Genomic DNA, 26,695 nt, shown 5'->3' with positions numbered 1-26,695 from the left:
AAAGATGTAAGTACATTTGTGAAGGAGGAGCTTTCCTGTCTGCTGAAACAGGGAATTCAGCTCTCAGCCCCTGACAGAGGCTGTGCATCAGCACCCATGAACTGATCCTCTGTGTCAAATCCTTATGTAAATGCAACAGCCTAATCCCCCTGCCCTAACAGGAATTTCACACCTTAATCCTCACTGTGTTCAGGGGCAGAGACATTCCTACCAGGCAGTTTGAGGAGCCCATCCTTTTTGAGGGAAATCACTGGGTATAAGTTTGTGGTGCTAGGGAAGTCCAGTCTATGATTTGTAGGGAAGACTGAAGCATGTCACTAATAAAAGAGAGGGGATTATGTTCCTAAATTGTCAGTGGATTTCAGGGGATTTGCCACACCAAATGAGGCCATTAACCTTCCAAGTCCTTCATTTTGCCCCTGGCTGACTCATTGCTTTGGCTGGAAATGCTCCCTGGGCATAGCAGTAGGGTGTGCAGGAGTGGGAGGGACAGGATTCCCTCCTGACCCCTGCAGCAATGCAGGTTGTGCCCTGAAGCTTGACACAGCTCCCTGAGCCCTGGGCTTCCACTGCTCCGGTTGGAGGAAGTGTCCATCAGTGCAGGTGGTGTCATTCTGAATAAACCTGTAATTCACATTATTATGTAACCTCCAAGAGGTTCTAAAAAGGCTGGAGTACAGCACGTGGCAGGGACTGGGCAGTGACTTGGACTCATCTTTTTTTATAGAGATGGGTATGAATCTCTCAGGCATGGGGATTTATTTCTTGCCCAGCTGCAGAGCCTTGTCCAAAGCTCGCTGAAGTCTACAGAACACTGGCCATGACCTCAGTCTGATGCTCCAATGCCTTCCATGACAAGGGGAAAACCAGCACTGCTCCTGAATTGTCACCTCTGACAAATTGTCACCTCTGCTTTCCCCTCACAGGGAGGGGAAGTTGCCTCACACACAGAGGCTCCTCTCTCTGCCTCAGAAGGGCCACGTTTGTCTCCCTTGTGCTCCTGGTTGTGGAGATCATTTTGGGTGCCAGCTGACCACCTGGATGTGCTGCCATGGAGCATCACTCCCCATGCTGTCTGCTCTCCTCCTCATGCCCTGAGCATGGGTCTCACCTGGGATCCCAGCATGGTGTGTGCACAGCTTTACAAGCAGCAGTGATTAGTTGGCCATTTGAAGGAAACCTGTGTAAATGTGTCCTGTTTTTCCCACTGCCAAAGCTTTCCCAGACCAGCCTTTTGTTATACTTCATTCCTCACTGCAGAAGCTTGTTACTCCCTGCCTGCTCTCTTGTCGTGGCTCCAGCCCCTCTGGGCTGCTCTTTGTCTACCCTGTTGTCACTCCGTGCTGCACTCTGGACTTGCTTTTCACCAGTGCACGAATGAGGCTCTTCAACAGTCCCCCCTTTATCCCCATTCTCAGCAGAGCCCATTCTCCCCTTGCAGCATTTGCATCCAAAATGCCAGCACACTGACTCAAATCTGCTGCTACACAAAATAAGCCTTGATTTTATGGTTCTTTTTTTCCCCTGGCCAGCTGGCTGTAGAAAGTTTTGTTCTTTTGTAACTCTAAATGCTTGTGTTGTTTTAAATTGGATTTGACTGTAGCTCACTTAAAGTTTGTGGCTTTTCCTTAGGAATGATATCACTGTCCCAGCCAGCTCCTGTGGAGCAAGGACTGGAAAAAACTACTTAAAGGCAAACTATAATTTAGGAATCAGCAATGTCTGATGTAGCAAGAAATGCAATTTTGGAGGGGAAACCATTACCCGGTCATTTAAATGCTTCTGTCATTTGGAATAAACCCATCTGTAACAGCAAAGGTCACAGCATCCCCAAGAGCTGCTTTTATTTTGTATTGTTTTTCTCGTGTCTAGCATGGAGCTGCTGACCTGTGTGCAGGTCTGTCCCCTCCTGCAGATGTCCCTGCCCTGGCTGGGCTCAGTGTGTGGTTTTAGGGAACCCCTGAGAAAGGCAGAGGCAGCTGGGGCAGTAATCAAGTCTCTGGGTGGGTCCCCTGCAAATGCAGCCTTTTCTAATGGTTTTGATAATTGCATGTCATTTTTTCAGCCTGACTAAAGCAATTCTGATATTTTCTGGTCTTGATGCCCTGCATCATCAGCATTTTCTTGCACTAAAGGTGCCTAAGCAGAGCCTGGTCTCTCTTCCCCAGTGCTTTTTCAGCACTTTCTGCTTGTTCTCCCATAAAAACAGTGCATCTTGTTGAATGCAGGAATGGACATGGCTGGAGCTGCCTCAGCCTTATTTCAGATTTTAAATAATACCTGTAGGAGGGAAAATATCCAAGCTTAGGGAGAGACGAAGCTCTGTGACACTTTGCAGGTGAGGACCTCAGCCCCAGCCTGGGAACATCCCCAGGGCCACAGTGTATTTGTAATAACTAGGCATGATACTCAAGGTTTCCATCCCTTTCCTCCTTCCTCTTAGCTGGGAGCAAGATGCTGAGCTCTCAGCAGTGGAGAGCTGTGGAAGAATGACTTGTGGGTAGCAGCCATGTAACTGATGGCACAGGGGTGGAGATGCTATTTCTGGTAGCACTCAGAACAAACATATTCCCAAAGCACAGTGCATGCAGGTCTAGACTTTGCAGAAATCCATTAGCAGGGCTGGTATGGGAGTTGTCTGGCTGTCACATTTAGGGATGTATTTGCAAGAGAACTGTTAGGAAAATAGATCCCTTTTGACAATGGAATATCCCCAAAGCAAGAATTTGAGACGCTGTAAACAGGAAGGTCTGAGGTGCTATTTGCAGAGGAAGAACTCACATAAGCCTGGGTCACTCTATTAAAAACAGTGCAGATTTATTGACTTACACTGGCTGATAATCTGTTCCTAAAGCTGCTTTTAAAACCAAAGTAATGTAGTTCATATTGTTTTCCTTGTCCTTCCTAGCAGTGTTGCTCCTGTCCCTTGTTTAAGTGCTAACAGTTTAAAAATGCATTTGGAAAGGGTGTACAGAGGATTTTGAGCATGATACTGTTAGCAGGAGCATTCTTCTGCCAGTCTCAGAAATTACCCAGTTTTCTCTTAGGGCAAAGCTGCCATTTTATCCACTTAGGCACCAGACAAAACAACCTTTACTATTTTCTCCCTGCCATCATCTGAGGCAGCTCCAGGCAGGAGGTTCAGCATTTGTCCTCTCCATGGCTGCAGAGGAAAAACAAAATGTGCAGAAGAAAAACCTCTCCTAAATTATCCCAGCCGAGCAGCTCAGGGTAATTTCTGCATCCTTGCAGCAGAGTTCTCTGAGCAGAGGGGAGGTGAGGGCAGTGGGGCTGAGCATGCAGCATCTCAGTGCAGCTGGGCTCTCACATCTCCCCAGCAGCAGGGATGGAACCCAGCACATCCTTTGTCTGAGGAGTTGCCTCAGCCCTGTGGAAAAGCTGAGCTGCTCAGGCTGTGGCAGAGGAGCTGCATTGCACAGGAGAGAGCTCTAAGAAATATCTTCTCCTGCCTGCCTTCCAAGGGATATTTTCCTCTGAGGTGCTTCCCTAATTATCTTATTTTCATTCTGTTTGTGTCACTGGCATGGTCAGAGATGGACTGTCAGCCACCCAAGCTCCTGCTGTCCATGATGTGGCCCCTTTCCCTCTGCTGCATCACTGGAGGGTAAGACAAACACCTTCTGAGATGCTGCTCTGGCTCATTAATGTACAGGGATGTGCAGAACAGACTGGAGCAGTCAGAAATACTGGAATTCAAATCTCATCTGAGAATCTGTAAGCAGAACTGGACTTTATTAATCCAACCATTTGTCTGTTTACCTGCAGAACACAAAACAATCTCCCAGTTCCAGGCTTCCTCCACTTCTATGGGGGTAATTTTCAGATTTTTCTTTTGCTTACTGAGCAGACATCTACTCCAGCTTGCACTTGGCTTCTCCACTGTGCTGGCCATCAGCAGGCACGAGTTGTGAGTGCAGCAGCAAGTGACAGGGAAATGAACCTGGACAGAGGCACTGAGCTAGGGATACACTTAATGTGCTGAGAGGAAAATAGGAAAATGTCTGACTGGAGAGGAGGAGAGCATTATATTGAACTTCCAGATACAAATGTGTGTACCAAGAGGCTCAGTGTGCCTGCCCCAGAGCTGCCACCTGTGGTGTCAAGCGCTGCAAATTGAGGGCACGGCCCCAATCTGATTGTTTGTAAACTTGACACACTTGTAATTTAGCAAGAGTCTAATCCTATTAGTGGAGGTGCTTGTTTATTGTCCAGCTGGCCACAGAGCCCCTGATTTTCTGTCTTCCTTTGCAGTCTGCTCTCACTTTATGTTGGTGTAAATGGCCGAACGAAGCCTGGCGCTGCTGGCAGTGGGGTCTGAGGGGAGCTCTGCTGGTGTGAGGTCCCCAAAGCCAGAACAGACAGAAGCAGGGCACATACAGGGCTGCTGTGCCTTGCTGTGGTAGCTCTGCTCTGCACACAGCCCTGGTTCACCTGGTCAAGGCCCAGGTGCTGCAGCAATTCCATCAGCGCGGGTGGCTGGCGGGTCAGCAGCAGCAGCAGCAGCAGCTTCCACACGTGCCCGTGGAGGTGAGGAGGGAGACATTTCTGCACAGCCCAGTGGGCAGAGGATTCAAACATGTGTCTGTACAGCTGAATGGAAGGATGCCCGTGGGATGTGCTGCCTCCTTCCTGCAAAAAAACATTAAAATTGTTTAGGAGGCCAAATGCTCTAAATCCAGCACGGCTGGTGCACTAGACTGGAAACGTTCATCCTCTTGTGGAGCTCAGGAGGGGAATCAGGAGGTCCCAAAGTTCATTTCCTTGGTTATAAGAGGTATCCAGTCTGATGATTATTTCAGCCTTATCAAATAGGTCGCCTGCATTTGCTTGCTGGAGCAGATCTCAAGTCTGAAGGGCCTTGGGTAAAGGTAAGCACTGGTTCTGTCAGGGGTCTGTCTTGGGGATATCTTGGGGATTTTATATCTGTCTTGTCCTTATCTTGGGGATAAGGACACTGAGCAGAGCCATTTGCTTGGCATCTCCATCTGTGGATCAGTGCTGCTCTAAAAGTTGTCACTGGATGAATTATAACCAAGAGACCAGATCTTGGAAGTCACCAAAAAAAAAAAAAAAACACCCCCAAAACCTGTAGGAGGCAAGTGTCCAGTGCCTTCTTAAACTACTATAGTGAATTTGACCAGATTCTTCTCCATTTTATTCCAGCATTTATATAAAATAGGTGGACTGAAAATTAAGCTCAAACACGATTTGGTCCTTGAACACCAGGAATGAAATTCAGTTATATAAAAGAACCAACATTTACCTCCTGGGGAGATGTTATAATAATTCCTCTTGCTTGCTATCCTTCTCTTTCTCCCTAGAATAAGAAAGAATATGGATATTTTAGTGTACAGGTTACCAATGCATGGGGCTTGGATGGGTTTTTTTGGTATCTCTTCAGAGGAAAAAATTAGTGCAGGATATTTTAAGTGATGTACTAAGTTAGTGCAAATTAGTCTTGTTTATTTGCCTGATGTAATGGAATAAAAAGAAAGCAGTGCAAAGGGAGCCAAGTCATTTTCTTGCAGTCTGCAGGAGGGAAGTTCAGCACATCTGGAAGGCAGCAGCGTGGAGACAGAGTATTTGTAATTGAACTGGCACATGGCAAAAGAAATGTTGTAGCAAATCTGCCTCAAAATAAGGGTGGTGTCAAATTGGGCTCAAATTCAGTAATCACAGGCGCCAAATGGATGAATTTAAGTTCAAAGTTTAGAATTGCTGTGATCACTGTGGTTATTCTGGGCTCCTTTTTCAGACGGTCCCAGCAGGCGGCATAAAAGATTAAAAATTTTAATGTAAGGACTCTGATAGGGAAAGGCACTTGCTCCTGCAGGAATTCAGAGTGGGAAGTTCAGGGAATATTGATGAAATGGGGAAGTACTTGTGATTCAGTTCAATATAGGACACTCTTTAAGTTTTCCAGCCCTCAAAAGCTCAGTGGTAACTTTGGTAACTTGCATAAATGGATTTATGCCTCAACAAAACAGGATTACTTTGGTTGAGCACACCTTTTAATTTGGGGGAGAAAGAGCACCTTCCAAAACAAGCAGTTAGTCAAGCATAAGAACACTCCAGGCAACTCATGCTTGATTAAATTATTCAAGGGTGAGTCAGACCAAAACCCAGGGAAATCAAGTACATTTGGTGTTGGATGTGGGAGGTGATGCTGCATCCTCAGGAAGGACAGTGCAGCTCAGGTATGTTACAAATTAAGCCAGTGCTACATCTCATTTTGTGGTAGGAGATGTCACTCTGGTCCTAAAAGAAGCCAAGACCCCTTCCCTCACTGATCTCTTTTCATTTTACACCCTCAGCCCTCTTGGCTGGTCCAGGTCCCCCAGCAGGTACCACACTGGAGAGGTTTCAGCATTTCCCTCCTCCCCTGCCCAGCCCAGTGATCCTTCCCACACCTCTCCCACTCCCCCCACTAAGATTTCCTACAGTCCCTGGAAGGTTTATTTCTATTTTTCCTTGTCAATTAACCAGGCTCCCAGCTGCATTGTGCTGAACTGCAGCACTGTGTGCACTCCATACCTGTTCAAAATTGCTCTTCCTGGATAAAGCACGTAGGCAAATTCCATTTATCAAAGTAAGGACTTGGAGGAGAGCACAATTAATCTCCACTTATCCCTGGAGGACCTCCAGGTGGAAATGGGGCCTGTAGGTGTGAGCAGCTGAAATAACTCGATTTTTTTTCACAGCTCCAAAATGAACAAAGAATTTCTTGTGGGGGGAGGTGTGCATGGAGAGTACAGGATGAAATGAGAGGGCAACAAACAGGCTGGTGACCTGAAGCTTGGGATCATTACTTGTGCCATCTGTGGCTGGTAGAAGAGCCTCTTTATCATTATTTTGCCATAGGGAATGATTTGAAAGAGCAGGAGAAGGGAATTAGCTAAAGCAGAGTCAGCAGTGCTTTTGCAGCATCCTTTGCAAACACTGAAGTTCTGTTTGGTAGAAGATGCTTTTCAAGCTGCTTTGCTGGTTGGATAAATGGCCTTACCTGTTCCTGAAGCACCTGGATGCCCAGGGAATGTCCTGCCCCTGCTGATCCTGGCTGCAGGAAGGGAATGCTGTCCTCCACCACACCAATCCTGCCCTCCTGCCCCACCACAGAAACACATTGGGTGGGTGTACCTGTCCCCCACCATGCACCAGGCAAAGTGGAGAGCTGCAATGGACTGATAAAAACCACCTTGAAAGCATGGGCTGGGGGATTTTTCAAAAACTGGGTAAACATATTGTAAAGTTTGCCACCTGAGGCTGGTGGCACTGCCTGTCACCTGCAGGGGTGACACTGGGGCAGTTCTTTGCATTGTCAGGACACATCTCTGGGGTTGGTTTGTGCCAGTGCTCCTTATGCTGTGTAGATGGAGGATTGTAGTAATTACATAATTACATATCCTGTGAACAGAGAGAGACATGGTTCTCCCAGGAAAATCCTGGGAAGCTGTGTAGAAGCTGTGGGAAACTTAGGGGAAAGAATTCCAACAATTATTATCTCCCTTTCTGTTGCCATTGTTATAGGTATGGTTTTCCAGAGCGTGCTATTCATAAGTTCACCAATAGGTGAGAGAAGATTCCTAAAGGGCAATCAGGTCTTAGGTCCACCATGGTTTCTATAGGAGCTGTGAATTTCTAATAATAAAGTGTCTTTTGATGCCCTCTGAGGATGGAGTCTCTGTATCACCTTTGGCTGTCCCTGCCACCCCTTTGGTGACAGGGCATGGTGGGAACCAGCTGGGTTATGTCACCCTCAGAGGGAGAGGAGAATGACTGAGTTTAGCTCAATTCAGCCAGTTCAGTGCCTGTGCTTTACTGGCCCCAGAGCAAACTTTGAAGCCTGCCCAGACAGGATTCTGGCTGCAGCCATGGCAGGGATCCTGACCTGTTCTCCAGGCTTTGTATCTGTGAGATCCTGTCCCAGGGGCCTCCTGTGCCCATCTGCTCCTGGGAGCTGGGTCTCAGGATGCTAATCCAGCCCTTTGGAGCCGGCCAGGCTGGGCTTTGTTCTCTGCCCTTCTGCCCAGAGAACATCAAGAGAGGGGAAAAAGCCTGCAAGGCTGTCATTTGCTAAAACACTTTTTTCTTTCTCTTTTTATTTCCCTGCTGCTCTGTTACAAAATCAGGGTATTGATTTGGATTTTCAGAACTGCAGATAATTTGGGGCATGAGCTCCTGAGAGGGCTTCTCTTACCTCAAGTGTTGAGGCACCAGCAAAGTGGGGGCTCTGAGGGCTTCCCAAATCCAAAATCCAATACCTCAGGGGCAGCTTTACCTTGAAGGCCCTCACACTTGGACACTGCCTTCCCAGTGGCCTGAAACACATTGAAAAAGTGTCAGTGGTGCTCCTCACTCTTGTGTTTCCCTGGGCATCATTGGGTGCCCACAAAGATGGTAATTTTTATATCTATATATAAAAATTTATATAAAAATTAAATATATATAAATAAATAACATATAAATATAAATATATATATTTATGTATATTATAAATAAATATATTTATATATATTTGTATATAAATATATAAAATATAAATAATTTATATATAAATTAAATATATATAAAATTATATTTATAATTCTATATATTTTTAATATATAAACAATAATAATGGAATAACAATAAGAAATTGAATAATTAAATAATTAAGTGGAAGAATTAATAAAATTTAATTAAATTATTGAATGAAAATAAAATTGTATAAATAATTTTATTGATATTTATAACAATATTTTATATATAGATATTATAAATATATTGTATTGTTAATATATATTTATATAAAATATGTTATATTATTTATATATTTATTTATATATTTGTAATAATTTTTATATTTTATTTTTATATGTAGATATATTTTTATATTTTATATATTATATAGAAATAAAAATATTTTTAAAATATATTTAAAATTAATTTAAAAGTTTTAAAAAGACATTTTAAGATATATATTTATTAAAATATATATATATTAAAAATTGTCATCTATCTATCTATCTATCTATATATATATATACACAGACACACACATATATGTGTGTGTATGTGTATGTTTCTTTAATTCATTTCTGTAAATCTGCCCTGATGTGTGTTGGGAAGGGGATGTATTTTGTACTGCTAGAAATAAATACATACAAATTTATTTATTCAATTTCTCTTAGGGAAACCGCCTAAAATTAATGTGTTAAATTTGAGTGCAAAAACACATATGGCATTTGATTAAAAAGACATCACTCTGCAAGTGGATTGATTTCAATTATTTTGATACATTCGTGGAGCTTTATTCAAATGCTCCAAGTTCTAACATGGGTCATTAAAGCCACCAGTGATTTCTGTAGACAGGAATCTATTTCTTTATAGGAACTAATTTGATGTAGGACCTTCAACAGCTGCTTTGACATTTTGTCCTTGAGGATCTGATGGTGAAACCACGACCTCATTTCCTCTGGGATATTGTAAAATATTATATTGTGTGTTCTTTCAAGATGTGAAATCATCTTTGTGTGCTTGCACATAAAGATATAAATATACATCAAATATAGAAACATAAGCAGACGTGTACAGCTCTGCAGACATGATCTTTTGTGCATTTTTAGGTGGCTCTTTATAGGATTAGCTTGGGCTGTGGAGTGAACTGAATCATCAGACTGCTCTACATCCTTCTTGCTGAGCTCTTAAAAGCTGGGAGACTCCTCTGGTGGGTGAAATAACCTGTTGGAAATAATGTACTGCACAAATATTTGTGGTTTCCATTGCCTGATCTTGCAGAGTGTGGTGCACTGCCCTGGCCATCCACAAGCCAGCCTCTTAACTCAGAAACAGCAGCTCAGAAAAAAATAAAAAAAGATGGTGAGCATTGGCTTTATCTTTTGTGCAAATATGCATTTTTCTTTATATTTTACCAAATAACAATCTGTATTTCCATGAATAAAACTTAGTCCAATCAGGATGACTGTGGGTGAAAGTAAAAATTCCAAGTTTTTTTTTGTTTATGTGGGTAGAGTGGCCATGGATGTTGTATCTAAAAAGCTGGAGGGTGAAAGTTTGCAGGAATGGCCTGAGTGGAGCTGGGAATGGCATCATTCTTGTGATGGAAAATCATGGGCTGAGAAACCCAGGGAGGGAGAACAAAACTGGAAGCACTACAGAAGGAAAACAGGAGCCTGGAAGGATCATTCCCTCCTTGGGACAGGAGGGAATCCCAGCAGTCACCAACACACAGGGCTCCATGCAATCATGGCTTATTAGGCACCATTGCAAAAGCAAAATGCTGGAGGAATTGGTACAAACAGTGCAATAAAATATGCATCAACATGATGAAATATGTATTGGAATGAATGCTGAGTGGGATGAGCATTATTCTCAGCTGAGTGCTGGCCTTGGCAGGGCTGGGTTAGTGGCTGGACTCAGTGATCTAAAGGCTCTTCCCAAACATAAACCATTCTGTGATTCTTTCCTGTGAGGCAAATCAGACAGGCTGTAACTTTTACTGGGGATTTGTTATGTTTCTTACTGCACAAAATGCTCCTCCTCTATGCTGAGCCTGTGCTTTAAAGGAGGATTTAGCCCCTCCTGGTTTCCCTTTCCCAAGGAGGGCAGGCAGGGGCTGTCCCAGCCCCTGGGGAAGGACAGTGTGTGCTGATGCAGGCTCCAAGCCACAGGGATGTGCTGGAAGTGGAATGTCACATGTGAGAGTTGTTTTGGTGACAGTCTTTACAGAAAGAAGAGATGAAATATTTTCTGTAACTCATTCCCACTCCAACACATGGAGAGGAAGAACGAGGCAAACCCCAAGAGGGGAAGCCCTGGGCTAAGTTCTGCCCTGCCTGATGTCATCTTCAATTTTCCTGAAGACATGAGAGTTGGACAGGGCACAAAGGAGGCAAGGCACTGCAATTCTGGCACTGAAATGCCAGTGAGGTCACAGAATCACAGAATTCACAGAAGAACAGGGTTGGAAGAGACCTTCAAGATCATTGAGTCCAACCTGTTCCCTGACACCTCAACTAAACCCTGGCACCCAGTGCCACATCCAGGCTTTGTTAAACACACCCAGGGATGGGGACTCCATCACTTCCCAGGCAGAACATTCCAGAACTTTATCACCCTTTCTGAAAAAACTTTTTCCTGATATCCAACCTGTATTTCCCTTGGTGCAGCTTGAGGCTGTGCCCTCTAAGGTCTCTTATTACCAACTCTTCCCAGGGATGTGGAGGCTTGTAAAGGTCTCCAGTCACTGTGGAAGGACACAGAGCTCTGAGTACATCTCCACCAAACAAGATCCCCTCAGGAGGGAAACTCCAAGGCTCCTGTGGTTGTGTTTCTTAGTAGCTGTTTATGGGTTTGGCTGTGATCCTATTGTAACTATTACTATTAATCATATTCCTATCATATTCCTGCAAAGCACCAGGGAAGGTTTTCCTGAACAGATTAATCACTAATGAATCTGTAATCTGGCTTTGATCACTCATTCCTTTTGAATGCTGGTAGGTGGAGTTTACATGCCAAGATTTTCTGAATAATGAAGATACTGCCCCTAAGGACCCTTTGGAATTAATTTTTTCAAATTTGGATCTAATATGTAAACTGGGTTCCCATAGTTATCAAGAAGAAGGGACTCCAGCAAATAATACAGATACAGAGGCTTCCATGTGCTCCTCTGGAAATAAAAAGCAGCATTCCCTCTCCTTCTGGAGAAAGCTGGAGCAGACAGGTAGTAGAATTGCAGTCACAAGGGCAGACAGGGTGTTATCAGAGGAGTTTGAGCAAACAGCTCTTGAAAGGTTCAATCTCTGATCCTTCCACACCGTGGCTTCCAGCACTGAGCCCTTTTGCAATGTCAGCAGCACCTGACAGCAAATATCCAGCCAATAATTATGATCAGCTTTGACACAGCAAAGTGTAAATCTCGTGTCTGGTGAGGCATGAGTGTCAGAACACGGTCTGCACAATAGCCAAAGGCAGTGCAAATTGTAATTAAAAGCATTTAATTTAAGTTAATCTTCATTAGAAACATAATTATGTCCGCACACAAATTGCTTCAATGTAATTGTCACAGTTGTAAATACCTAGTTCTATTAACCAGCTTTTCTTCAGAATAAACTGGTTGGGAGATTATCAACTGTTTTAGAGCAAAAACCCATTAGTGGATCTGTGGCACGTGTGTGTGTGTGGAATTAGACCAAACTCAGCATCTTTGTCCCTTCAGAGTGGGACTAGCTCACACATCCCCCAGGGCTCCAAATCATCCACTGTGCAGAGAGGAGAGCATGCTGTCTTGGAAGTTCATTAATTTATTAAAAATTGGTTGTAGAAAAGCAGAACAAATGGCCCTCCCCCAAAAACTTGGCTTTCCAAGGGATGTTTTATCTTCAATGGCACCAGCTTCAGGCTTGTTCCTGTCTTGTAGGTTTGAGCATATGGGAAAAGTCCACTTTCCATGAAGTTTTCCTTTTCTAATCTGATTATCAATGAAATCTGTCTGTGGATTTGCTGTCCTGATGCCCACACGAGAGCTGCAGGTTTTAGGAGCTGAGTTCCATCAGCAATGTTCCTCTGCTGCTGCTCAAGTGGCACCTACCAACCCATTTCTGGAATTCTCTCCCTCAGGTCCTTGATTGCCATGGGGATTTGGGCAGGGAATTTCCCCAGTGGAGTCTGTGTGGTTGGAATCACATCTGCTGCAGGGGAGTGCAGAATGTGACACACGTGGGGCTCTGACAAGGGCAGCCTGACCTGAACCCAGAGAAGTCTGAGAGTGCAAGATTTATCTTAGGAAAGGAACAATTCAGCCTTCTTCATTGCCTCAGGAAACAATGCCATGAATACATGTAAGAAATCAAATAGCACTTGGGAGATGAGCAAAAATAACCTTGTAAGTGGGGTTGAATGCTTCAAATGGATGTCCCAACAACATAGTTTGAAAGTAGAGGGAGTTTTTAACTCTTGTCAATGCTCTTCCCAAATAATCTGCACTGTTTCTGTTAATTGGCATAAATCTTGCCCTGTAATACCCATAGCAGAGATTTGCACAGAATCCATTGCTAATCCTATAAACTGGTGAGTTTGATAAAGTGGGTTGCTCTGGGCATTGCTAATTTTATTTCCATGCTTTCACTTGCTATCATTCATTAACCCCCAAACAGCAGGCTGGGCTGTGTACACAAACAAGAGAGCAACATCATCTTATTAGGGGCTGTGAGCATGAGTGGGAAATTACAACATGATGAATATGTACACAATTCAAATGGGATCCCTTTCCTTGTGTGTTGCTGTGATGCTACCTGCTGGAAAAAAAAAACCAAAACAAAACCAAAGCAAGTTGTCATCAGCACATTCCAAATTAAATCTAGTTCAAGGAAATTTTACATTGAATGGCATTATTTTTCACAGGTACCCAAGGCACCTCCAGGTGGGACACAGCTGCTGTTAGTGATCCATTTTTTGTTTCAAAGTACCTGTTTCACATTGTTCCAATTCTGCCCCACACTCAAGCCCTGATCTCAAGGGCTCAGACTTTCTCTCTGGGTGTGCTTCTCACCAGGGTAAGCCCAAAATTCCCCCAAATTCTGGGACATCCCTCATCAGCATTAGAAGAGCTGCAAAGGATGGAATAAAAGCACCCCAGGGCTCCTCAGAGATGTCCTTTAATGCAGAATTGGAGTGGATAGCTGGAGCACAGTGGCAGATCTTACAAAAGTGATGCTTTATTTCTAATTCAGTATAGGTGAGTTGAAATGGGATTAAATGGGCTCTTTAAATGATATTAGAAAGGCAAAGGCTCATCATAAGATAAGACTTCCCAGATTTCCATTTGCATCCTGAAGAGAAGAAAAAAAATCCCTTCTGGAAAAGACTGGGAACTTTTTCTGCCACTCACTGGCCTAAATCTTACATGAATAGCACTCTTTTGAGTCACTATGTTATTGTGATATAATGCTTAGTTCTATGACCACCTGATGGTCCTTAATTAAAAGTATATTTACACATAATGTGTAAATATACATTTATACATTATAAATAAATGTATATTTACACATAATGTGTAAATACACATTTATACATTATAAATAAATGTATATTTATACAGCCTCCCAGTGAAGGAGATCTGGGTGCAAAACAGCATCTCACTGAGTAACCAGGAGAGTTTGGTTTGCACACATGGTCAGAGCCCAGCTGAATAAAACTGTGAATTAATTAAACAAACCCAGGGACAATGGGTGCATCTACAGGACCAGATCAGAGAACCAGAGGAAAGGGACAGCAGCGTTCTCAGTAAAAACTGAAATATAAGTCAGCTAGGATAAATGAATTTAGTACTTGCCTTGCTGTTACAAAAAAAAGTGAAAAGGAGTTGCAAAGAGAATGTACCATTCATTATCTAAGGCTGATTTTCTAGGCAGCCAGTATTTTTCTTTTGTCTAAGAAGGCTGCCTTGGAACTAAAACAATGCAATAGTGTAGATTATGTATTCTCTGGGGGAAAGAAACAAAATATTTAGCCTGGGCTACAAAGGGAGAAGAGTGTCAGGTTTTTACAATTACTTTGGCATGTTTGAGTTCAAGCCAGCAAAAGCAAAATGCTTGTTAAGCTGTTGTAGTGTGCAGGTATCATGGCTGAGTTGATGTTGCAGGAATCGACTGCACCAGCATGTTAATTGTCAGGACATGAGTCCCTAATTCTTTCATAAGGATGCTGGTGTTGCCTTATTTGGTTACAGATGTTGCACTGCCTGGGCACACAGGGGGGAATTCGAGAAAGTTGTTTTAGCACAGTGACATTTCAGTGAACTCCAGCACCAAATTCCGGATGGAAATGTATGTTCTGAACAGGATTTCTTCAGAGACACCAGGGAAAGCACAACACTGGTTTTGTTACAACTACCTCTCTCCACTGATCCCTGCTATCCCAAGCCTCAGAAATGCTGTTTTTCTGCAGTTCTTGAGCCCAACTGGAATTGCAGACATTCAGTATTTGAAAAATATCTTAAAAAAGCTCAGCCCTGGCTGTCTGTGCTGGATGTTTATGGGAGTGCAGGAGCAAACTGAAAGCACAGCACTGAGGGGAGGGAGAGGCTGATACTGCTGGATTACCTGTCAGAAATGATCTGCCTCTGAGATGGAAGGGCAGCAAAGGGAGGCTGTAAAACATTTGAGGGGGAAAAACTAAAAATACAGAGTTTCAGAAGTGCTGTCAGTATGATCAGGGAGCAAAGCCCGAGTGATGCTCTGTGGAATTCTCCCGTGGATTTGCACCAAGAGGCTCATGTGCCAGTGTGGCCTTGGCCCTTCTATTTACATTCCTGCTCATGACTGCATCCTCAGTGTCTGTGCAATGCCTGCACGTCCATTTATGTATGAGCAGCATTCCCATCGTGAGCAGACAACAAACCTCGTTCCTTTCTTGGCATCCACAACAAAATTAAACCCTGAAACAAACAAAAAACTCCACAATTACAAGCCAAAAAGGACACCTGCATCTTTAAATGGGTATTATTAATGTGTCAGCTTTGCTGAACCTAACAAAGGGTTATTTAAAATCTTTCTGTTTAACTGCAGTTGCAGAGTTTCTGATCACAGTCACAAAGAGGACTCAGAATGCTTTGACCCGGGGCTGCTGGGCCCATAATTGAGATCAGAAACTGAATCAAAACCTGCAAAGGAAAAAAAAACTCTTTTGTGCAGAGGTGAGGATCAGCAGGAAGGGTCAGGGGAGGAAAGAATCTGCACTATCCCCCCCTGGCAAGGTGAAGAGCACTGTGAGGTGCCCCCTGTGTTCGTTCCTGCCTCACAGCAGGGTGGGGATGCCAGCTCAGGCCATGCCTGAGGCAGGACAGGCAGGCACTGTGTGACAGATGCCAGGCTGGTGTCCTGCAGGATCCATTTACCATGGAAATGATGCTCAGTCTCTAGGGGTGAGGGCTGGGAAGAGCTGGACAGGGAAGGATGGGTGAGGAGCTGAGGAATTCATGCAGTGAGGGACAGAGGAGTTAAAAATCCTGGTGCATCATTCCTGGGGTTCAAAGAAGCAAAGCAACACCCAATTATCCCAGAGAGTGCACAAAGGGAATGTCAGGGAGTGCAGCCATCTGCAGCAGGCTGATCTGGGAGCCCTGCAGCCACCTCTGCACCATTCCAGGGGTGGAATGTGCTGTTTCCTAGAGATTGGCAAAGAAACAGACACACTTCTGCTTGTAAGTCTCTGGCCACCTCCTGTTTCCATCATCTATCTCTTGGGGGAATCTCATAGCAATTAGTTTCTAATTGCTTCAGTAGTCTACAATTGATTTGATGAGAAATGCCATGCAAATGTAATGGCTCTTGCATGTTTCACAGGAGCAGAAATTAATTGCATCATAATTTTAAAAACTGGCGTTCTTTCCATTCCCCCTTCCTTTCATCACATAATATTTTACATTGCAAAAAGAAAGGTCAAACATTACAAAGTCATATTTTCATTTCTCTAATCAGGTGCTCTTCTGCCACTGCTCAGTGGCCCAGCTCCACCCTGATGTGCTCTGTGTGTTTATTGCTGAGCTGTAATTTGAGTGGTTGCTCCCCAAAGCAGTGTGAGCCCTGTAATGCCTCTCCCAGGTGCTGTTTCGTTGGGGTAGGAAGGTTTTGACCTCCTGCCTTCTGGAATCCCTCCAGTAAATCAACTGCATCTTGGCATCCTCTCCAAATGAAATCTGCTTGCCACGCAGCAGCGAGGAGACGTGATGGGAGTGTAAAACAGGACAATTTTTCACTGCAGAAATACTTGAACTCACTCCAGACAATTATGCAGCCTGCCATTTTACACATCATCTATTTCACTATTCCTGCATCAATTATTCTATTAACGTTGCTGCACACTAAGCTAGAACCTCTCACTGGTCCTGCAGGCGTGGAAGGGATGAAATACACTGCAAAAAAAAAGGAAAAAAAAAAAGATATTTTCATGTGAAAGGCTTTGGGACATCCATTTCGGCAGCCTCTCTACATGTGCTATACAAAGTATTTTTATCTCCCAGCCTGCTTAACACTGTTAATTTCTACCCTAATATGGTTTAGCTCAGGACATAAAGCTGAATTTTCCACTACTCTGTTCTCTGTCAGCTGAGTTGAAAAGACCTGTTAATTAGAGAAAAAAATAATAGCTTTATTCAAAGATTAACAGAAATTAGGGTGAAAACAAAACTCTTCTGATAGGGAAAGGATATGCATTAGCTGTAAATTCAGGATATCTCCCAAAACACAAAGAACAGGTTCAGACTTGTAATTAAGGAAGAAAATTTAGCTCCCTGGAAGAACAGCTTGATAACAATTGTTACTTTCCTTTAGATTTCATGTAGCATCTGTTACAATTTAATTTTTAAAGGCCGCCATTTTTAATTCCCATTAATCTCCAGAATTAACAGTGTGATAAAGATCCTGGCAAACATTGAAATTTAACGAGTCAAAATGCCTCTAGGAGCCTTTACAGAATATTCAAAGAATTGAGCAACAGCACTGATGCTTTGAGTGAGATGAAATGCAAAGCCAGTGCTAATTAGACACAGACCAGTTGCATCCTCCCTTAATTCAAGAACTTGGCTGACTTGGATCCATGGGCTGCAAATGAATTTATACTGCTGGAGGATGGGACATTTGTCCCTTACTAGGTTTGGAAATGCATTAGGAAGATTTATTTAGTATTGTATTTGCAGGGACCCCTGTGGCAGGGAGGAATGATGCATCTGACTCCATGTTCTCAGAAGGCTAATTTATTATTTTATTATACTCTATTATATTAAAGAATACTATCCTATACTAAAGAATACAGAAAGGACACTTAAAGAATGCTAAAAAGATAATAATGAAAACTTGTGACTCTTTCCAGAACCCCAACACAGCTTGGTCCTGATTGGCCAAAGAGTGAAAACAACTCCCAGCAGAATGCAATGGAACAATCACCTGTGGGTAAACAATCTCCAAACACATTCCACATGTGAGCACAACACAGGAGAAACAAATGAGATAAGAATTGTTTTCATTTTCTCTGAGGCCTCTCATCTTCCCAGGAGAAAAACTCTGGGCGAAAGAATTTTTTCAGAGAATGTGAATGCCACAACTTAGAGGTTGAATACTTCACACTGGTGTCTTTTTTCCATGAAGGTTGATAGCAGGAATTAAAAATATCAACTCCTCGACATGTCACTTGATGGGGACATGTGTAGGATTGTACAGATGCACAAAACAGAGGGGCAAACCCTGTACCCGTGCCTGGGCCCCTCACATCCCAAAGGATTGGGGCACACACCCTGTACTGTGTCTGCTCTGGGCTGGGAGACCCAGCATGGCACACATGAGTCCAAAACCATTTGCCAAAGTGCCAAATAAGATGGAGGGAAAGCATTTATCCTGTTACTCTCTTGATTTATTGTGTTTTGTTGTTTTTTGGTTTTTTTTTATTGCCACTCTTGAAAAGAAGGTGATGTAGGCCAAACAAGGCCAGGCTGCTGTGAGTGAGATTTGTGGGTTTTTTGTGACTCACTCAATCCTAACCAACATCTTCTGTCTACCACAAGTGCCAAGGAGGACGAGGGTGTCCCTTTGGAAGTGTGTCAGTGTGCTGCTGTGCCAGGAGAGACACAGCCAGTGCAAAATTTGCTCCTCCAGAGGAATGCTGGAGCCTGACTTGAACTGAGATGTCCCCAAACTCTCCTGATGCACTGATAAAAACAGCAAGTCTGACACTCATTTCTCCCCAGCACCTATTTTGGAAGGCAGTTACTGATGTCAGCAGGAAGTGGGACAACCTGAAATAACTCCATTTCTCAGAGAGGCTGCCTCAGTGAGTAAAACACATCCACGTGCTACAGGGAAACTCATCAGTCATATTTGATGTCATGTCCTTTGTCACTCTGGGTGACTACTGAGGACAGAATTTTCTCTCACGTCTCTTTACACTATATCACAGAGGATGTAGGAACAAATACAGCTATTTTGTGTAATCCCCATTTTCCCAGACCTTTATTTGTGCTGGGATGCTGCCCTGTCCTCCCATGGCTGCGTGTTGGGCAGCAGCTGGGAAGAAGGGTGGGTTGAAAAACAGTGGATTTCCCCCTGGAAATGGAAATGCATGGATACATCAGTTTTGTCCCAAACCACTCCATGCTGGCACAGAGTACTGTGTTTGTGTTGTAAGCAAGGTGAGGATTTATTTCCCAAAATCTCCTCATCACTGGCAGTGCCTCATTCAAGAGAGACCTGCACAGAGCTGAACAACAGCCTTTCCCTTTTGTGAAACTGTGCACAACAGGACAGCAACAGCTATAGATTTTAGGGTTTTTTTGGAGTTGGAAATCCCATTAATGGATATTCCAGCCTCACCTTTACAGCCTCCCTGTGTCCTTACTTTCAAGACTCCCATTTCTATTAGTCTTGCTTGACCTTGGCCATGTAGTTGTGCTACTTCCAAAGTCTCTGCTGCTCTTCTGTCATCCAAAACTGCAGTTTCCTCTCAAGAGTGATGACGGGATGCTGATTAGGATGCAGTTTTCTGAATTCCTAAGTGCTACCTGTTCTGGGGCTATTTGTGCTGGCAATCTCTCCTTTCAAAGTCAATCTGTCACCCAGAATTCCTCATTTTATGGTTTTCCAGTGGAGAAATGGTGATGTTTTATATATTGGTGTGCATGGCTGTGCTCTTTGTTCCCCCAAACTTCACAGCACGTTTATCTCAGCGTAATACCCTCATGAATGCAAGAGCAAGCCTTTCTTCTGCTTAAAAAGAATCAACAGCCTGAATATCTGTTTCACAGTCTCCTCCATATGTATAGGCAATGGGGATAACAAACTAACCTTTCTCCCAGAGGCTAATTGGATTTCACACAGTTTGGAAGCACCACTAATTCATCAGAGATATTAAAATTCAGCTTTAACATTCCTGCTGGGTAGCTTGGCTCTTGACCTCCCTCCCTCCTGTTATTTGTTTCAAACTTACCCATTTCCAGTTCTTAGATAAACAGGCCCTGTGTGCTGCAGCCCCTTGAGAGCAGCATTTCTTCATGCATGAACTCTTATAAGCTGCTGTGGACATACATGCATGAATATTCCTTATTCCACTTAAATAAGCATCACAAATGCTTATCCTAGAAATAATGCATATTGGTCAGGAGCTGGTGTCCCTACTCTGCTTCAGTTGCCTCATAAAGTGAGCATAAGCACTCATGATCAACCTGCTGGAGTTATACAGCCTAATTAGGAGGATCTGCATTTTTCAGCAACAAAAAGGTGTAAAGATTCCCTCTGGCATCAAAGAAAACATTTGGTTTGGTCATGACTGGCCCAGAACTTTCTCTTCTGTAGGTGAGAAAGGAAGAAAAAAAACCTCTGCAGGAGAGTGAGTTTGATTGTTTCAATCAAACTGTGTAGGTAGGGCCTGAATGGTCTCTGTGAACACAAGAAAAAGCTGAGATCTCTGAATAATGCATGAAGGAATGGGAAAAATCTCTGTGTTTCTATTGAGAGGTCACAGAGAAACCCAGATGGCAGAGGTGACTTCTCCTGCCCTTCATGGTGCCTCACAGGAGTAGGGGACAGCATGGCCAGGCTCTGGCCAGGTCCCCATGTGGACATTTGGTGGCCCAGGGGGGCAGAGATGGAAGCACAGGTGACAGAGACCCCTTCCCTCACTGCTGGGTAGCTCAGAGAGGGCTCCCCAAAGTGCAGTTAAAATGTTGGTGTGACACAGGCTGGGCATGCAGGAGTGCTCTGGGTCCACTCTGCAAGGTCAATATTTGTGCTTTTCCTGCTCCTCTTTTTATTGCTTATCAATTCTAAGTAGTATTTTTTTTCCTCAGGAAAGCAGATAAGTAATTCTCATTCTGTGAATGCAAATGTGGAATCTATTGAGTGGGTGGGTGCATGCTTTAAAGAAATAATTGAATCCAAACATCTCTTATTTTTAAATGCAGGAAACCAGAATCTAATAAAATGTAAATCAATTCAGTATCTGCTTTGGGCTTGCAGTCTTCAGACTGTTAAAAAGAAAAATGTATTAAGTGCTGTGCATTCCAACACCAACATCTTTATTTTCCATTGCATTGCCTTAACTCTTCAGTCTTCTGCAATCTTTTTCTTTGTGGGTGTGTGGTGAGGACCTTACTACCCATGTTCATCAATTCCTTCTGAATCTTTGTGGGTCAGTCTGAGTGTGTTTGGTTTCTGTGCTGGGCTTTGCTGATTGCAGACACCCAAGTGACACATGATCATAAAGCACAATCTCCTTTGTGATGTAGGGCTTTGGCTCCTCAGACCTGAAACAAGCAGGCCACTGCCAATCTGCCTTGGAGTACAGCTGATGGAGTGTAAATACATCCCTGAGATTGCTGCTGTGAGTTAAAACAGAGTTTAAAGAGGTTTTAGTGCCATTTTCAGCTCATTTAGCTCTTGGTGCCTGTCTGGCTGCTGGTCTGACTTGCTCAGCTCAGTGCTGAGAAAGGACAGGAGCAGGCATCTAAAGCACATTAATTGGATTTATCTGATTATTGGTTGTGCTCGATTTTACAGCACCTATCAAAGCAGCCTAGGAAAGAAAAGTGTGTCTTAATTCAGCTCTGTTCTTACAGGCATGCAATTGTCTTCTGGGGTCTTTTGGGCCCTTTTTGCCTTTTTCTGTAGACAGTTTCCCCCCTGTTCTGACCTTCGGAAGCCTACAAGCTGATTCTTTAAATCTTTCTACAAGCTGATTCTTTAAATCTTTCTGATTTAAAGAAAGCAAGTGGAGATCTGTTTTCTTTGAACATAACCATTAGATTTGCAGAAATTTAGGGACTTTGAAGCTACTTATGTACTTATCATTGTTCTGCTGCCTAAATTCCTAAATGGGAGGGAGATGGCACAGAGAATGGTTTACAAAATCATTATGACTGAGGGAGAGAGCTGAAAATAAGAACATTTTCTGAGTGAAAAGGACACTTCTCTGAAGGGTGAAGAGGATGGTTCAGTTCACCCTCTGTCAGTGCTGTGCCCATGATTGTCCTGGAGTGGCAGGGAGGGACAGGGAGGGACAGGGAGGGACAGTGTCCATCTCCTGTGAGGGACACTGCGGGGCTGAGAGGGGCAAAAGGAGCTGGGAAATCCCAACCCCTCAAAGCACCCCGGGCTCTGCACTGCTGGGTGATTCAGGCTGAGGCTGAAGTCCTCAAACCTTTTATTTCTAATTCTTTTTCATTGTTTTATTTCTGAATAAATCCCAGTTTCTAAACAGTGCTGCTGCCTCCTGGAGGAAGCTGGGGACAGCCAGTTACTCTGAGCTGTTCCTCTGGGGATCCTGTGGTTTTACTGCTCCTTTTCCAGGTGAACTCAGAATTCCTGCCTGTGCCAGCACAGGCATTTCAGCAAACTGTGAGCTCACATCAGGGATGTGTGTGTGAGGCAAGCTCCATTTTGTCAAAATCCTGAGAAATGCTTAGTTCTACAAGCGCTGTATTAAAATGAGGCAGGGGCTCAGCAGCTCTCACAAGGCTGCAGCTTTTCCTCTCTGCAATTAAAATTGCTGCAGCAGACCCTGATGGACTGTCACTGCAGAAACCTCAGCTAGGCTGCCCTCTCAGGGAAGCTTTTTCTCATATAAGCAGAGAAGGATTTAATTTAACCAGGGAAACCTAAGGAATTGCAAACTAATCTCTACCTAGCCTTCTATTTCTTCCATAATATATATTATAAGGGGGTTTAAAGGTCAGACCTTGGCACAAAGAAAAATGCTACCATCAGACCTATTAGGAATAATGACTTTGTAAGAAATAAATTGACTGGGCTGTGAAGATATGATTTCCTTCCTTGGAATTGCTTAAGCTACAGGAATTGGAGAGTAAACATTTCATGCATTATGATCCTTTCCCAAGTCAATATTGTCCTTTCAATCCTGAATTTCAAATCCAATATTATCCTCCCTTAAACAAAGGCATGCTTGGAAATCAATGCTATTTATCTTGTCTACTGTACCCATAAACACCAGTTTAATTTTTTGTAATAGATGAAAATGCTTGGAGACTGAAAACTGCAGAAAGACAAATTCTTCCTATTTTGCTGGCTCCTGGTGTCATTGCTGAGGGTGCATGACAACAGCCACCAACAAAATCACCATTTTCAAGTGGCAGCATTGCTCCTTGCACTGACTATTGGGTTTTGTCCTGTGCTTTAATAACTTTATAACTAAAAGGAAAACACAGCATTAAAAAAATATATTTTCAGGTTATCATCTGGGGTAAATTTTTTGTTGTTATGAAGCTTCTTTCAGGGTTGGTTTTTTTTCATGGTGTTCCAGGTAAATTATGGGATGTAATTAGAGTGATAGATCAGAGTAAGCTAAAGCAGAGAATATTCTTTCAAAAAGTCCACACTGATTGGGGGGAGACTCATACTACATTTATCTATCTATCTATCTATCTATCTATTCATCTATGTATTTATTTATTTATGTATGTATTTATTTATATAAAGAAATAAAGAAATTTATTTATTTAAATAAATATAAATGAATATATATAAATTTATTTATATAAATATAAAGAAATTTATTTATTTTCTGAGGAAACATCAGAAAAAAGACTTCTGAAGGATGCAGAGAAGACCAATAATGTTATTTGGGAGTCACTAAAAGCCTCTACAACATTAGTGCAGGTAGAGGTTTGGCCTTGCCTGTCAAGAACAACCCTTAAACATTCCACACTGGTTAATGAGGTCTCAAACCAGTTATCCCAGCATGGCCTCACTTCCCAGCTTCATGTCCTGCAGGGATGAGCATATCCAGGGCTTTTTCCATTTTCCCTTTTCCATGCCCCCCTTAGACGAGCTGGCTCTGGTGCTCTCAGATCCAGCAGAGAAATCACATTTTTCCCCAAAGAAAGTTCACTCCAGTGGCTTCCTCTGGGCAGGAACCACCTGGGACGTGTTTCAGGGACTCAGAGCAGTGATCAGGGTCTGGGGTTGAATAAACAAAAGGTAAATAGAAAATACCACACACGTGGTGAACATAAGCAGCAGAGCTACAGCCCCCACAGCACGGGAGCCCAGCTATTTTCTGAGCTTTGCAATGTTTTGCACTGTTTAAGGAGGCTGGGGTTGGGTTTTGGCTGCCCTTTCTGCTGTGTTGTGGTGAGCTCTCAGTAGTGGAAGTTACAACAGGAAACCAAAAAGGAACAAATAGGGCAAAGGCAGAAGTGATTGTTTCCTGAATATTCAGAGTTCAGCAAGTAGATTATTGAATTCTATACCAGCCTGCAGTGCTCACCAGCTGTTCATAACTATTATTTTATATATATATATATATATATATATAAATATAACTACAGTGTGTATTTACACACAGTAACTGCTCCCTGGAGGAGCAGGCATGCAGAAAAGTGAATTGCAAGTGTCTCTGTTTGAAATGCAGTCAGGTTCCTGCCCATGGACCCTCTGGGATTTCTCCATTGTGTTTGGACCCTTGGATCTGAAGATTTTCTTGATTGCCTGGACTTTGTTTTTGCTTGGGGTGGTTGTGGGCAGTCAAGGACAAAATCCACACTTGGACTTGTGACCTGGAGACAACAAAAGCCTCTGTGGGTTCTTTCTGATGTCATACAAAAGGCTGGGAAATTTCTGAAGCCTTTTGATCCAAGTTTAGATCACAGATTTAACTGCACAGTGGAGCAGAGCAACCCATGGGTCTTTTCAGTGGCACAAGTGTGGTACTTAGCATTCAGATGGGAACTGGTGGGTTGAGCCAAACCCAATTATTTGCAAATGAACCAGTGCCACACATCCTCAGGGGGAGGGCTGTAATACCAAGTGCTGGTTTGAAATGTCATCTTTTCTTTGGGAGAATTCTCTGTAGATGAAGTTAGCTATTTTCAATCTAATTTTAGACAATCAAAAATAGGAATTCACTGGAGTTAGCAGAGGAAATTTTAACTCTGATCATCAAAGGCATGGCAGATTTCAGCCTGCTCCATTTTGAAAGTCATGACAATGTGAAAAACATTCTTTTCACTAAGGTTTGGCATTGTAACCAGAGCTGGCACTCACGGGCAGTGCTTTAATTATACATTATACTAACCAGTGTGAAATACTGAGCCTTATTAAGATAGCCAAAAGCCTTCTTTAGAGTTGATTTATTAGAGCTTGAAATTAACTTTTCACAGTCCAGCTCCAAGAGATCAGCAGATACAGAAGCTCAGCTCTGCCTCCAGTGAGCTCCCCATGGTGATCTCCAGTGCTCTCTGCAGTCCCTCCCAGTGCCCAGACATGGTAAAACCCTGCTCAGCAGCAGCTCCCAGCCTCTCACCTCCATTGCAAACACCAGAGCTGACCCTGGGCTTGCCTGGAAGGGTTTCCTGGGAAAGTGGAGCTTTGGGAAGCCACCCTGGGCTTGCTGGGTGCTGGGTCTGTGGCTGCCCCAGGCTGGCTCTGCTGGAGCTGTTCCACCCTGGGGTGATTGCAGGTGAGCATTTGGGCTGCTCCTGACACAACAGTTGGTCAGGACATCTGGGATATCAGGAGAGTGTTAGGAATTGTTAAAGCAAGTCCATCATCTGCAGATCTTTGCCAGCTGAAAATGGGGAGGAGCTCCCAGCCTGATGGGATTTTAAATTTTTCTCTCAGCAACCTGAAAGCATTTTCACCTTTCTAAACTCCCAGCTATCAGTTCTCTGATTAAATCCATGGATCTGGGGCTCCCACATCCTGTGCTTTGTTTCTGTTTGATGCTGCAAGGCAAGGCAGAGTTTGGAGCTCCAGGTGCTGCAAGATAAAACTTCCTCCTATTGAGGGTGGCAAAAATGGGGAGCAAGGCACTCAGTGAGGGAGAGGCTGGCACAACACCTGCAGTAAATCTGGATTTAAATGGTGCTGTGGTGGGAATGGTGTCCTGTCATACTTTGGGTTTCTTCACCAATAGCACAGAAAAATGTTTTGGCTTTAAATTTGTCACCAGGATTGCTCAGGAGGAGTCACAGCTCTACACCTGTGCTTATCCCCAGTGATTCTTTGAGGGTTTGGGCTCTGTGGGTACCAAGACAGCCCCAGCACAGGCAGTGGTGTCACAGCCCTGCCAGTGTGGCACAGGGGGCACCTCTGTTCATATTTTAGAAGTTGCTGTGTCATTCCTTCAGGTGACTGATGTATCCTGTCAGCTGGGTGGGAAAGGCCAAACCTCCAAGACCTTGCAAGGGAGTTGTTTGGGGGTCTCATCTCTGTTTTTTTAGGGTTGTTTAATGCCTCTGTTTGGCTTGACCAGCCCTGGGCAGTTGTGTGATGAGCACCAGCCCTGGGGAAAGCAGGACCACATTAACCTGGGGTGGGGGAAGAGCAGAGAGGCAGAGCCCCCTTCTGCTTCCCCAGAGCTGGGCCCCATCAGGACGCTGCTGCAGCCCCACATTTCTCTTCACAGAGAAAAGCAAGGCACAATTCTTCACAAGGATATTCTTATCTCATTTGCTGTGCCTGTGTTGTGCCAAAGTAGAATGCAATGTGGAGATTGTTTACCCACAGTGATGGTGTTTTGTTTCCTTGGCCTGTCAGGCCCAGGTGTGTGTGTGTGTGTTGGGACTTTTGGGGGACAGTCACGAGATTCTGGGCAGTGTGTGCAGGGTTGAGTGTTGGGAAGGATGAAAGTTTGACAAGAAAGTCTCACAGATATGTGTGCTTGGCAGAAAGAT

The 26,695-nt window shown here is 43.6% G+C and overlaps 1 protein-coding gene across 3 annotated transcripts in view; it reads left to right on the top strand.

Annotated features, from left to right (window-relative positions):
* Positions 1 to 26,695, top strand: part of DCX (doublecortin) — an 83,102-nt gene that overhangs the window by 30,120 nt on the left and 26,287 nt on the right. The window lies entirely within an intron of this gene.

The sequence above is a fragment of the Agelaius tricolor genome, unplaced genomic scaffold (assembly GCF_023055355.1).
Source record: "Agelaius tricolor isolate 1412-34295 unplaced genomic scaffold, bAgeTri1.0.p SCAF_17, whole genome shotgun sequence".
In the NCBI taxonomy this organism is placed as follows: Eukaryota; Metazoa; Chordata; class Aves; order Passeriformes; family Icteridae; genus Agelaius; species Agelaius tricolor.
Note: the sequence above shows the minus strand (reverse complement) of the source record. Positions and strands in the feature narration are given on the sequence as shown.